Source organism: Dermacentor variabilis, chromosome 7 (assembly GCF_050947875.1).
Source record: "Dermacentor variabilis isolate Ectoservices chromosome 7, ASM5094787v1, whole genome shotgun sequence".
Classification (NCBI taxonomy): domain Eukaryota; kingdom Metazoa; phylum Arthropoda; class Arachnida; order Ixodida; family Ixodidae; genus Dermacentor; species Dermacentor variabilis.
The window spans coordinates 120,340,447-120,353,705 of record NC_134574.1 but is presented as its reverse complement, the minus strand read 5'-3'; the positions used below and the strand labels follow the sequence as shown (position 1 = coordinate 120,353,705).

Here is a 13,259-nt window from a genome sequence, read left to right as displayed (position 1 = left end):
CCTTTGTGAAAATTTCTTAAGAAATGTTGCAAAGCTAATACGTGGGCAAGGTTTCAAATGAAACGGTGATGTACGCGCACCATCCTCAGTGATGCTATTAAATTTCAAACAACTGACTTCCAGCCCAATTGCTCCACAAGTGCATTGGAATTTAGGTTTTGTTTCCCTAAGGTCTAAAATGTCTGCTGTAATTTTCTTTCACGCTGAAAACTACCTGAATATTTTCAGCTGGATATCCTTAGTACCAGTCTCAATTTATTTGTGTGCCTGCACTATTTGCCAATATTGCAATGACAAATCAAAGTACTGTCATGCTGATGACTAGCTGTTGACCCCAGTTCTGAAGATGTCTCAGCGATGCCTATCCAGAAATGTTCCTACTCTCTTTCAAACTCACAAGGCTGAACGTTTTCCATACCAGTACGATTGATTTGTGCACTCCAGTACCAATTAATTCGTAATTAGTCGAAAATAGGCGATATCTGTTTTACAGAAACTCCTCTCTATTTTGAAATACCATGAAATATATTTATACGAACGCTCCTTCATAGAACTAGTGAAAAAGCATATATACATTTTAGTCACTTCAATCAGAGAGTGCATTGCGATAAATAACGATTTTTAGTTCACTTTGAGAATTTAGATAACACCATAGAGTAAACTTATGGGCTATGCGTATTCCTAAATTTTTAATCTGATGCAGTGCATGAAATATAATTTTGCAGTACCTCAGTGTTTGTCAATACTGTTATTTTTGCACCAAAGAGACTACATAAAAGATGTTTTTAAATCGTTTTCACCTCGGAGATATGTGTCAACGTTACTATATTATCGTTAACATTGAACAAAGTTGAGGCGAAAATTATTAGTAAACAAATTTTTTCAAAACATTCTTTCTGCAGGAGAAGTGAATGATGGCTACTCATGGAGTATCGGTGTTTCTATTTATAATAATTTGTTAGCTTTGCTTATATGGCGGTTAAATTATATATTATATAACAATGACTTTGCAGACGTCTTTTCAGATTTTTTTTAATTATCAGCCAAGAACTACTGGGTAATTTAGAGCCTTCGGGAATCACTGAGCATCCTTCTTTTTAGAACTTTTGCAGTCGTCACTGTAAAGCGTCTTGTATATTGTTCCTGCGTGGTTTTCATACTTTGTTTTACATTCCTCTGCTGATGATTTAGGGTCACTTGCATCCACCAAAAGCACGTAGTAATCTTCCCCTGAAAAAAAAAATATTAACGCTGCGGTACGCAAAAGGTGCTTTTTTTTTAAAAGAGTTTTCAACAAATGTCAACACGAATTGAGGAGGATCTTCAAAATTAGTAACCCAATTTCACAATACTTCAAGAATAATTAGGCAGTGGGGCTAGGTCATTTATTTGTATTTCTTGATTTATAGGAAAACATCGTGCGTCGGCATCATTTTATGTACACTTGTTCCACAGAGTACAGGTTATGGCGAAAAGCATTACGGAATAAAATTTTGTATTCTAGTAAACCAAATTATTGCATGATATGCGGAGGAAGAGCCTAGCCACTACATTTAGACACGATTATAGTATTTCAATATCCTTCTTATCTCTCTGGCGCAGATCGAACTGCTCGCTTATGTAAGAGCTGTATTTTACAAGTTGCCGAGGCGAGTGTTAAAAACAGTTTACTCTGTATTGCATTCAATAAACAAATACCTGGGAATAGGCTCATAAGTTAGGTTTAAGTTTAATATACCAAGAAAATGAATGACATCAACTATAGTTATTGAGAAGATTGTCGATTTATTTGCAAAATGCATACGACCGGATTTGCTGTCGATAGCAATGAAATCTAAATACGGGCATTTCGCACATTCTTGTGCATGTTCATTAAAAATACGTTGAGATTTATTCACAGTAACATCAAAAATATTTTTGTGCAATAATAAATGCATTAAATTAAAAAACCGTATAATAGCTTCAGAAGTTTGAAACAAGCTTATGACTATATATACCTCAAAAATACTTTGCATCATATTTCGACAGAATTTTCAAAATATTCGCCTGCACAAGTGATACGATCCGAACCATTGATTCTTTGGGCTTCCCCCATCGCTTCTTCCCCCAGGTAACGCTCATGATAAAGCGCATTACAAACCGTGGAAAGGAGTCCAAGAAAAAGCTGTACTGCGAATCGTGCAAGCCCTTCTAATTAACGGTTTAACCTACCACCTGCCCTATCATAACCTGACTCAGACCGAGAGGAACTAGATGGACACCCTCTCCGTACAGCACTGAAGGCAGCGCTGGCAACATGCGTCCACACAGCTCCTACTACGACTCGGGGTGCACAACACCATCCGCGAACTAGTCGAAGGTCATATTAAACAGCCAATGGTAACGTCTCCAACGAACAACGCAAGAGTACTTCATTCTATCCCGGCTGGAACACCAAACACTAAGAAAACCTCAACAGGAAGACCACACACTTCTTGCGCTTAGCATTCGCAACAAAATTGACGCGGCCCCAATTCCCCGGAATATGCACCTTGACCGCCATAAAGGCCGAAGAAAGGCAAGAGCAGAAGCCCTGGATCGACCCTTTGACGATGACACATCGAAAACACCGGTCCTATACACCGACGTGCCCCGCTACCCACTAAGACGTGCCTCGTCTTACTAGATGTCTCGTCGTACTAGATAGTACAGACAATGTGAGGGCTTCGGCCACGCTCAACACTGTGAACAGTGGCACGGCGGAAGAGGCTGCTGTCGCCCTAGCCATCGTACAAACTTCAACCATACTGGCACCGGATCTACCTATCGTCTGGACACCTGGACACGCCTCTCTTCATGGTAATGAACGCGCTAATGCGGTAGCGTGAGAGCTCACTAACCGGGCGCTATTGGAAGAGCTGTCCAATTTAGATGACGCACTGACAGAACAACTGAACTACACCGAAACTCTGCAGCATTACAGATATAGCAAGAGATACTCCCCGTCCTCCGCGCACACCACATAATTACCTCAACCGAGAAGATGCCGTCGCATGGCGACCGCTTCAAACTAATTCATTTCCCTGGCTTTTTTATTTTCACCTCTTCCACCCCACACAATATCCCTCATACTGTCCCTACTGTCGAGCAAAGCCCATACTATATTATTGTACCTGGAAGTGCCCACACCCTCAGGGTTCCTTTCTTTTTCCTTCACCTTCCTCCTGGGAGAGTGCGTGACCAGCTTCGACCCGGAAGAGAAGCGACGGCTGATCCGGCGGGTACGTGGAGTGGCGGAAGCCCATGGGGCTCTGAACTAAGGGCTCTCAGACGACGTTTTGACTGAGACGACGTTTTGACTATACACCGGTTGAACTGACGAGGACATGAAATACACGAATGCTTCAAAACTTCTGGAACACTTCGCAGCTTTAACTTGCCATTCAGGGCCTGTAATAGCATCGCAGAATTCCCGTAAAGAGCCGTGCCAGCAAAATACGTCACTGTCATGTTTGAGGACGAATCTTGTGTTACAGTTCTAATAATATCCTGAGAAAGTTTAAGGTTAAAGGCATGCGATGTATACACGTATCATGAAATTTCTTTGCGGGCTGCCATTCTCAAAATTTTGAGAAACCATTTAGTCAAGAGCGCAAGAGTTGGTATGAGTAACTTCAGTGATTCATTGTGTAGCAATATAACCTACATATGCGGCATGGATATGTATTTCGCATGCATATAGCTAAATACGTGCCGGCCCAAAGCACGACGCCTACTACGACAAAAAAAATATAGCAAAGGTAATCCATATAATTGCTATCTCAGAGAAATGTGAGAACATGAATTTCACAATCTACTCCCAGCCTTCAAAGTCTTAAGTTGCCTGATCGGACATCGTTTTCGTGCGCTGACGACGTGTAAACTAACATCATTGCAAGAAAGAAAAAAAACAAAGAACATGGAACAATGGTCCTTTGATACACCGTCTTGGAACGTAAACTCTTACATCAACATAATTTGTGCAGAAATGTGGATGGCAAAATTTAAATCAAAAGAATGCAGTTGATTTTTTTTTGTCTGTGAAAATAAGCACTGAAATCCGAATGTTAAAATCGCGTGTTATATGCGTTGTTGCAAGATTGCGATAAGGATGCACCAATTTATAGTAATTGGTGAAAAATGTGAGTTTTCACAAGTTTACTTGTGTGCAACGCAGTTGGGGTAAAAGAGATACGCGTATGCGAAATAGAATTTTGCAGGTTTAATTGAATTTATGTATAGGGTGCTAAGATTGGAACTTCACCTGCTTTCTCAGCCTGTACTTACAGCCTAACTGTCTTCTCTTCGATCCGGCGAGACAATCTAGCTGTGAGGAACGTGATCACTGTGCGGGCTTCTCTTCAAAATGTCTACATCGGTTATACTGGGCTTATTGCATTATCCCGCTTCGCTCTTTGATGAATAATCTTATTAAACCACTACCGCCGCAGTCTGAGCTATGTCATCACGGTGGGAAATTGTTTACATAGATTGCCTAAAACATTATTAATAACCACTCTTTATCACACTTGCTTGAGTCGCAAGGGTGGCTGTTTTATTTTCCGTGATAAGTGTGACGAAAGAGTCGAGCACCAACTGCAGCAGTAGCATTGCTTATTAAAAAAATGCTAACGGTTCCTTCACCGCCCGATTCATGACCAATCACCCAGAGTGGGTCAATAACAAGAACAAGTAGCATTGTGAACGCTTTCCTGGTGGTGACGCTGAAGTTTGGTTAATAAAACCGCTCGAAATATTTAAATGCCGCTGTGTCCAAGTTTTCGGACTGCATTCATGAGAAGCCTGCCATGCATGAAGTAACTGCGCGTTTAGCCAAGTGTGACGACACCGACGAATTCGCACGGCAGTTACGCAGGCGTTCGATTAAAAATAATTGACATTCACTTTAGCATTCTTACTTGATTTGAATGCCAAAGTTAACGACTTATCCAAGTTATCACCTTAAAATAAAACTTCACCCTAATCCACCTTGCTCTAATTTGTACCAACCTTAATCCACTTTATCCCACCTTAATCCACTTTGATCCACCTGAATACAATTCTGGAAGGGGGCCCGGTCCGATGGCGTGGCTGTTCCCCGTAGACTTTCGCAGTGCGAGCCGCAGCCGGTCAAGCGGCAAGAACATGAGGTCATCAATTGTTCACGTTGGTTTTTGTGCCATCGGATGATAACAACGGACGCCGGATTTTCCGCTTCATTGTGCATACATTTGCTTAGACATTAAAATTTACGCACACGATTGTTGCCTGTTGCACTGCGGAATGGAGCAGACGCTCGCTTTTACGATTGACCACGCGAAATGTAAATCTCTTTGTCAAGTCCCGCATAACGTCTTCCGTATAAGCGATATGTTCCCGGTTCAGCCCAGACCAGCGCATATAATCGTACTTTCAAACGAGAGCACGCATGACAAAACGTGGCCGGACCGCTGCTCATGGCTGTGTGCGGTCAATGACAAAACGCAACGTTTATATATGCGGCCCTGCACATTTGTCGCCCAAAAAGAGCGCCGAAGCGTTGAGAGAGTGTTACAAAAGCAAATCAACTTGTAGCGGTGAGGTTGATGCTTTGAGGGAGAAAAAAAAAGCGAAAGGCTAGAGGAGAGAAGAAAGAAGTCGTCCCCTCTGTTCGTAGCTTTGGTGGTGGAGGTGGAGGAAAAGTGCGCCGGTCGGGAAGGGGCAAAAACATGACGGGAGCCGGCGGACGAGGCGATTGTTGTCGGCGGAAATTACCGTCATAGCATTGTGCCGGCAACGTTATGTGCCTGCATTCCCGTTGTGGAGTCGTCTGGCCGCGTAGATTAATGCTCTCGGTGATCTCGGTGATGTACACTTACACCGATGTTACTGGAAATTGCAAGAAGCCAGTGCAGCTTCGACAACTCGTGGCAGTTCAAAAGCCCCGCAGCACTGAATTAAAAGCGGCGGCGAGCAGCCATGCGCGCGGAAACGTCCGGTCGTAGGAGTGCGTGCTGTAGAGCTGCGAAAGAGTGTCGAGTCCGTAGCTTGGTTTTTACTTCCCGTACGCTAAGCTTACTAAATGCGTAATTTCTGCCACATCATTATTATGAGCCAGCAGATAATGAACCTCTGCGATTTAAACATCTGAACGTGTAGCGCCAATGCGGACACGCGTATAGAAGTTTTTGCGTCTGAACTATCTTTACCTGCAGGCATAGTTCCGTTTCGGATTCCTCCAATTGCATTATTGCTGGGGATTTCTTTTTTTTTCGTAGGTAGGTGTCCTTTCCCTGAAATTTTGTGGGCTGATTTTCATGAGGGCTTGGGTTTTATCGCGCCGTCCGTGATCGCGTGTAGCGTTGAAACTATGAAATCTTCGATTTTTTCATCCCTTTAGTGAACTTTGCGAAATGGATTCATTGCGTTTCGTAATTTAAGTTTGTCGAACGACGGTGTTATATTGAACAATTTTCCGGTGTATTACGCGCTTTCCTCTGTGTACTGTGAGCATTTGCGTGGGTTTCTGGCTTACCTGTCAGTGCGTCGAATTCACTAGAGTTCAAAGCCCAATTTCGCTCTCAGCTCACTTGACGCGAAAATAATCATTTAGCACAGACGACGCAGTCACATAGCAAAAGTGTCAGTTTGCGCTAGAAGCCGATTTTACCGCAATCTTCATGGGGAGGAGCAGTACACTCGTCACTTGTAGAAGGGACGAAGTTCTATGCCACTGGTAAAAGTTACACAGCGCGTAATCTCACGTCGAGCTAGCAGTTTAAAGCTTCATTGCAGACTGAAAAATTTGTGGATTTGAGTACGTGCGTGTTTCATAATGTCCGAAAACAGCGCTGCATTGCAAAAAGCCATGAAAGAACAAAAAAAAAAGACATATCTGTATGTTGGACATATTGTTTTTGTCTAGCGCTTCTATGCAGTGTTGATCTTCGGCTATGACCGACGCAGTAGCCCCAAAGTAGGGTTTAATAAGACTTTGCTTATGAGCTTTTGTTTCGCGAATGACCAAATTTCTATAATGTATTTTTATTCTCGCCTAACTGCGTTTTTTTTCTGTACAGGAATAAAGCGGGAAGAATCGACACTAATAACAACGCCATCAAAGAAAGAAGCACCCCCGGCTCTCCAGTGCAACGTTACAGTGAATCAAAGCACCGCGAAGGGAAAATCAGGCCCAGATTAGCCGTTGATTGCAGTGCGAAAAGATCATACGCTTATGATGAAGCACACAAAGAACAAGGTACATTTTGCCAGCACACAAGTGCGGTGGTACACAGAAAGAGACAAGTACTTAGAATACTGCTCGCATGCCGATGACATTGAAGCACTTGCACGCACTGTACTATCACTAAGCTTAGACGCACTTTCAAGAGCCGTCTCGCTCATTTCTGTTGATTTCCAAAGAGTGGGAAGTCACAGAGTTAGTTTGAACGAGTGTAAATAAACGCAAGTGCTGCTTAATGCCAGTAAGTGTAAGGCACACAAGTGTGTGCCCGTGACTACCAGCTGACAATGTGGGCCAATTAGTTATTGTATGAAAGTGTGAAAAATGTGACTGAAATAAACCATGAGCCCAAGCACCTACAGTTCATCTTGAAGAGGACAAGTATATATGAAATTTCTTTCTGCAGAATGTGGTGAACACAATTGAGCGTACTTTCCTCGCTTTAGTTGCTTGCTCAGAGCATTACATGTGTTTATCCATTCTATGGGTTGAATACTTTGGTTACTCTACGTATGCGCTTATTGTATTCAGAGTAAGTTGGGGTGGAATTTGGTGCTAATAATACCAGTAAACTTCAAGTACACTCCTTTAACTTCAAAAGTTAGACACATAAGCATGTCGTTCACCATCTCTTATGAGTTATGCACCTGTGAAATGTGTGATATAGAAGGCTCTGCGTTCTGTAGTAAATAATGGACACCTATGTTCAAAATGTTAGGATGAAGAGCTTGCCGTGTTGGTTGAGCTTTCTCTGATGTGAAAGGTGTGAAGACGTCAACGACGACGGACAAAGAGAGAAACACACACACACAGGATGATTTATTTTTCGTTCGGACAATGTAGAATTAGGAAAAAAAAGCCACCTATTTATTCAAGGAGCGCTATCACAGTTCACCTGTGCACATTGGCGTTCACGTAAAGCAGTTTTTTTTTGCGATAATGAGAGTGATCCAACACTCACAGACCTACCACCTGCCTCAATGATTCTTTTGGTCTTAATGACTCATCTTAACTATTTCTCACGGCATCCAGACACCATAGCGCAAGCGTGAAAATTTGGCTTACGTTTGCACTTTCTACAATGAATTGGCAGGCGGCCCCTCCTCCCATTTCCAACACCTATGATGTTGCTTCTGCCTATCACTCAGGCATACTTCAGTTAGGCCCACCTACATTTTACCACACGACAAAGGAATTTTATACGCGACTCCTGCCTCTGACAATCGACCTATTTCATTTCATTATTTTTGACAGAGACCGGTGCCTTGCAAAAAAGGGTTGGCCAGTCTCCAGAGTCTTGAAAGCTTGCACGGGCAGAAAACTCCGCCTTTAGGTTAGCTCACTTGGCTGTCTTCAAATTATTCGAGATGCAGTGTATGTAAGCATGACGGCTACCTTTTCTATTCCACTAAGGCAGTCTAGGTGACTCGTGAACCAGTTGACGGATTCGTGAGTTCTTGAGGATTTTTTCTGCGACAGAAACTAGCACAAGTTGTGGGTAGCGTGCCTCCTCTAGTCGTTTAATCTGCGCATGAAGACTTTCCGCAGCTCGATGCGGACAAGACTTTTTGAGACTTCAGCAGGCACGTACTGACGATGCTGCCTTTGAATAGGTTGACTGGACTAGATTGCCTGTCGTCGACTTCGTGCTTTTCACATCAGATCAAATTGATAATGCTGACACGTGCTATTGAAGGAACAAGGAAGAAAGATAGTAAGACAGGCAGGTTAGCCAGTGTAAAACAAATGACGTTCTCTGTGCCGAAGAAAGGGTATAAAGGGAATAAAGCAAACAGGAGAGCTGAGATTTAAAAGGAAAAGGATGTGTCCACATTTTCAAACAGCTGAATCACTCTCATGACGACAGTCGCTGCGGTAACTCGTTGGCGTTAGCGCTTCGGCCCTGTTTGTAACATTCCGACGGAAACGCAAGAACGCTTGTGTCATCTTTTGTGTGCGCGGTAAATAACCCCAGGTGATCGCACATAATCCAGAGCTCTCCATTACTGCATCCCTCGTAATCCACAGCACTCTCAGGTAGCTAAGTGCAACAATATATGTATATTTCTTAAACGCGCCCGGCTTTCGTTCATTCCTTCCTGTTAATCTCGACGAAACTGCAGGTATGGCCCCGGTAGCTAGTCACAACATCACAGGCGCCCCGTGAAGAGGTTAGAACAAGCTAGCGTGGTGGAAAGCAGGGAAGCTCCCGATATTTGCAATGGAGTTACAGCAAGATCCCGAACGGAGATATTGACACGCCTTGCTGCTTCAAAATATAAACTATATCAACTACAACGGAGCGGCATAAAAGGTGTGGTTCGAGAGAATTTTTCTCGTACGCACAAAAGCGATATCTGTCAGTCTCATGGCCTGTGCACCGCTGTCGCGGCCAGCGGAAGTGAATAGAGATAGTTGTCGGTTCAACAAACTTACACGTGGCGGCCAAATACCACCCGCCCATTCGACGTCTCAGGATAGCGGAGCCGTATTGCCGTTATGCCCTCGAGGCAGCGCAACATTGAAACACGCACAGTAACCTACAGTTTCAGTTGCGCATGTTGGCGGCGCATCATATTTGACTGAACCTTGAGAGCGCGGTGGAAAGTTTCTCAGACAAAGCCAAGTACCGGGTTAAACAGGAATAAAGACAAAACATTGAAGAACAACATTCGCCTGGGGAAGCAATTTTCGCGCAGCTTCCATGCTCCGTAACCTTAACCCTTTAGCTTTTACACCACACATAAGAGCTGTTGAAAGCGGTAGTTTTATACTGGTACTTAGTTAAATACGTCTTTACTATCACCAACCACATAAACATCGGCAACAGCTGTACAAACTCAATGCATACCACACACGATCGCCGACAGTGAACAATCGCCATAAAACCACAGCCTCGGAAGCACAAACGTATGTACAAATAGCTATGCTAATTCCCCGTGTCAGTGTAGTGAAGTGGTGTAGTGGTTAGATTGTTCGGTTGTCACGCGATGTGTTCGATTTCCAGTGTGTCCATGTTTGTGTGATGAGGGTTATGAATTTCCTATAATGAGGTATGTGTATGAAACCGCACAGAAAAGCACTACGCGCAGTACCTGTCTATAAACAAGATATTTTTTCATAAAAATGATTCCCATTGGACCGCTTAATCTTCAGCCGCATAACATTGTGAGCCCGTTAGTGAACCGGACAGATTTCATCTCCAATACCACATAAAGATTTGGCGTTCTCTGTGCGGGATTCCAAGCGGCCACCTCTCAGCAATACATGAGGCCGTTTAAATGCAGGCCCTACATGCAAGAGTCACATAAAATACTTCGCATACACAGTAGGCCGCTCCGAGTATGCTACATACAAGCGCCGAAATTTTTATCTGCTTCCAGCGCTATATGCGTTGCTTTAAGCCAGTATTTACAAAGTGTGCAAATACAAGAGTGCGCTCCTTGGTGTCATTGATATGGCACAAATGTGCATATGATGAACTGAATAAATTTTGCTAGTGATGTAGTGTGAATCAGTAAAACGAATAAAAATAATAAACAAAACAGTTCAGCTGTCAGGTATACGTAAAGTGTGCATATTTAGTAACAATGTGCTCTCTTTGACACCTTCTTTTAATTGATTGGAGCACTCGCCCTCCCATGCCAAAGCGCTGTTTTCTCTATGCGTATCATTTGCGGTGCAAGAACGCAGTTATTTTTGGTGCCAGATTGTAGCAATTATTTTGGTGCGTGAACGCAAGACAAATGCGCAGAAATTGTGTGGCAAGCGTAGAATTGTTGCTCTTGTTCTGTCGTGATGACTGCAACGTGAATATCGCGAGGAGGCTTTCTATTGTCATCAGAATCTTGCACGTTATTCGTGGTCGCTTTCACGATACCTACTGGATGGCCATATGGCCCACAACGCTGTAATATTCTTTTCTACTGCTATGATTACAACATCGTAGAAAGTCTACATACTGTTATGCAGTACTTTGCGCTCTGCACACGAAGCCAGACAAATAAATCGAGCTATCTTTCTATAAAAGGCGGCTAAGGACAGCATGCTGGCTTGCATTTGGAAGAAATTTAGTTAGATAATATAGTTTAATGGTTGGTCTTAATTTATGATTCTTTTTCGTAAGTTTTTAGCCTGCAGAAACAATATTAATCAGGAAATTGCACATTGCATTAGGCTCTCTTCTTCTCTCTTCTGAGAAGCATTGCATGTGACAGCCATGAGACATTTATTTACGTTTTTTTTGTGCGTGGCAAAAAAAACCTAGTCAATATATACAAGCAAATAACGCAACCAAACCTTTGAAGGTCTACGATAGAAGTGGTGTCACTGGTGATGCGTCACAATGAGCAAAGGATTCAAGGTAGCATGTGCAAAAATAAATAATACAGATGTGCTTGTTCGTTGATGTCAAAAATCGCGTTTTATTTTCGGAAAAAAGTAGCGTGCCTTATTGTTACGTAGCAATGCAATGTAACTAGTGTCGCCCTCAAAAACACTTTGCATATCAAGACAACCTCGGGAAGAAGCCTGTGCGCCGCGCAGGTAGACTTATTTACTTTATTTTACAGGCATTAAATAACGGTTTCTGAGGTAGGTGCCGGTTGCACAATAATAGAAGCAAACTTAATCTATCAGTAGCATTTGTTGTCCACATTTTTTTTGCACACGTTACAAATTGATTTTTTTTAAGTGGGATGTATGTTCATGTGTGCGTTACCTTTTTTCAGATGCTGCAAACTATGACAAATAACGCTGAATATTTCACTCAAGAACGTTCGTAAAGGGAGATAATTGTGTTTTTCACTCATTCAGGAGTACTACAATAATAAAAAATGCATTCAAGAGTGCAACATCTACAAAGGATTTTTGAAAAAGCCACTGTACTTACAGTGGTCCTGGTAATGTGCTGCAAAAGAATATTTGTTGGATTACTCGACTTTTGCAACAAGCTTTATTGTACCATAGTAATATTATTTAAAGAAACAGTCCACAACTCTTACGCCAACCTAGTGGCCTAAGTAGTCTATTTGCTTAGGCCACCAGACATGCGCTGCTGGTCGCGATGAATTGTGCTTGTACTATTCTCGTAATTCCAGCTTCGGCACGGTACGACGGAGTATGATTGCAAAGCTGGAATGACGACTTTCCAACGGTGACGCCGGCCTCACTGTCCCGAACACGTACATATTGGCCCAAGCTGTTGGACAAAAATGAATCAATGGGCCGGAGTAGAAGACGGTACTATGACAGAATGACTAGTGTCCGATCATAAAGATGGATTGCCAACCATAGAACGACCACGATGGAATCTATATGGCGAATGTATGGCGATTGTATGAATACCATGGCGTGACGATGACGACATGACAATTTTCAGACATCGTGACCAAGAGCCTATGCCTAGTTGGCAAAACTGTTAGGCAGATTAGCAACTGGGTCGGTGCAGAAGGTGTGAGGACGAGGTCATGACAAGAATAAAATATCCCCAAGCTGGAATGTGGACCATAGAACGACCACAACTCATCACGACCACAAGCACATATCCAGTGGCCAAAGCAACTAGAACACTTGAGTCAATCGGTTGGCATAAGAGACAAGATAGATAAATAGATTTTTCTGAATTGTCGCTAATTAATCAATTACATTGCTTGGAGGCGGAGACAAGCCCGAATGTTTATCCAAGGCGAATGCTGAAGGCACCAGCTGACACTAGAACACGGCGGCCGAAGCGCCCCAGCAACAACACTTCTTCGTCATCCTCTCTTGCCTGCACGTCCTGTTCTGTATTGCAACAATGTATTACGATTTCCCATGCAAGTAAGGAGTAATACAACTCAATGACTACAATTATGCTATCTGCCTCAAGCGGTTCTTTAAGCTTAGGCACGATCCGACAAATAAAAAAAAAGCACGTTCTACAACGTGGACAGTGCTCGCGGTTTTCGTGAGGTCGCGTGAAACACAGGCGATGTGGGCTGGGGCCAAATATTTTTTTTACTCATCATGGGTTGCTGCT

At 43.0% G+C, this 13,259-nt stretch overlaps 1 long non-coding RNA gene across 1 annotated transcript; it reads right to left on the bottom strand.

The window, feature by feature from the left end:
• Positions 1 to 1,048: 1,048 nt before the first annotated feature.
• On the bottom strand, positions 1,049 to 13,020 carry LOC142587078 (uncharacterized). Its single transcript, XR_012829348.1, has 3 exons — positions 12,887 to 13,020; positions 12,132 to 12,149; positions 1,049 to 1,230 (listed from the first exon to the last, which is right to left on the bottom strand). It is a non-coding gene; the product is annotated as an uncharacterized LOC142587078 (long non-coding RNA).
• Between the last annotated feature and the right edge of the window lie 239 nt (positions 13,021 to 13,259).